Genomic DNA, 1,375 nt, shown 5'->3' with positions numbered 1-1,375 from the left:
CCTCGTGGCTGTTTTGTCTTGCGCTGGCACCTGGGACATGTCCTTCCAGGGGACACCCACAGGCAGTGCCCTGGATGCTGCTCTCACCCCCACAAGGGCAGCTTCATGCCGCACCACCTGCTGCGGGGTGCAAATCTCCTGCCTTTCAGATCTCTGCCCCTTTCTGTCTGGCAGGATAACAGCATCTCTTTTCGTATCTGCTAAAGCTACTCGGAGCTGGCAGGACTCAGAGCTCTTGGCAAATGGTTCCTTTGTCCAGCACGTTCCTGTGGAGCTGCATCTCCTGTCATCTTTGTGTGCACTAATTGAGGAACAGAAAGAGAAAGCAGAATCGCTGGTGAGCGCACAGACTCAGCTCTGCCCTGGCCAAGCCCCCTCCTGGGCCGCACGCTCCAGACAGAAGGCACTTTCAATTGCACTTTCCATCTGGCACTGATAACTGTCCAATTTCTTGTACCTTCATTTGCAGTCAGCAGAGCCGGGCTGACTGACATTGAGGGAGAACAACTCCTCAGATCCCATCAATCAAGTGCCGTCAGGATCCAGCTTTCCACACTCCTGGGCCACCAGGTCACCCTCCGTGGGAGATCAGCTTTCCACCAGCGGCAGAGCCCTCCTCGCACCCCTCTCTCCCCACTCTCCCAGCTCTACCACACAGCGGGCAGAGAGAGAGGGACACCGATCTGCATGTACCATCCCTCTCCCCACAAAGCCCTCGCGAACTGGCAGTCATGGTGAGCACCAGGATGACAGTGGGATGGTGCGAGAGGCACACTGGGCTCCGGCCATACAGGTAGGGGTGAGGAAACTTAAAGACATGAGCTCGTTCAGGACCCGCCGAGCCAGCAGCAGCCTCTCCTGCCCCTCGCCCTCCCATCCTTGGCCCCAAGGAGCTCAGGGATGGGTGGGCTTTGGAGTTTTCCTCTGGCGCGGGCCGGCGAGCGGAGTGGGCCTCAAGCCAGGGCTGAGCCCCTGGTACCTCCACCAGCAATGCAGGACAAGGTTAAAGCGTCCTTTTCCACCGCCTTCGTGATCCCACACCAGGGATTGTCACACATTTCCCCCAGCCCACCCTCACAACCTGGGGGCTGTGGGTGAGTCCTGGCACCTCGTGGGGCTCCTGAGCCTGCACCTGGTCCCGGGGCAGTTGCAGCAGCAACTGGGAACTTATTAACATTTCCAATTACTACTCACAGCAAATGAGTTAGTTTCAAATTGTGCATGAAACACATTGGCTTCCCTGCTCCATGTAGCCCTGAACTGTGCAAAATCAGCAGGGTTTGTATTTATAAGGAAGACTGACCCATAACTAGTAGCCATTGATTTTTCCCCTGAAAGCTGCTGGCAGGCAGGCGTTGCGGGGCTGTGCAACACC

The sequence above is a fragment of the Apaloderma vittatum genome, unplaced genomic scaffold (assembly GCF_000703405.1).
Source record: "Apaloderma vittatum isolate BGI_N311 unplaced genomic scaffold, ASM70340v1 scaffold26487, whole genome shotgun sequence".
In the NCBI taxonomy this organism is placed as follows: domain Eukaryota; kingdom Metazoa; phylum Chordata; class Aves; order Trogoniformes; family Trogonidae; genus Apaloderma; species Apaloderma vittatum.
The sequence above is the reverse complement of the archived record's forward strand: the minus strand, read 5'-3'. Positions refer to the sequence as shown.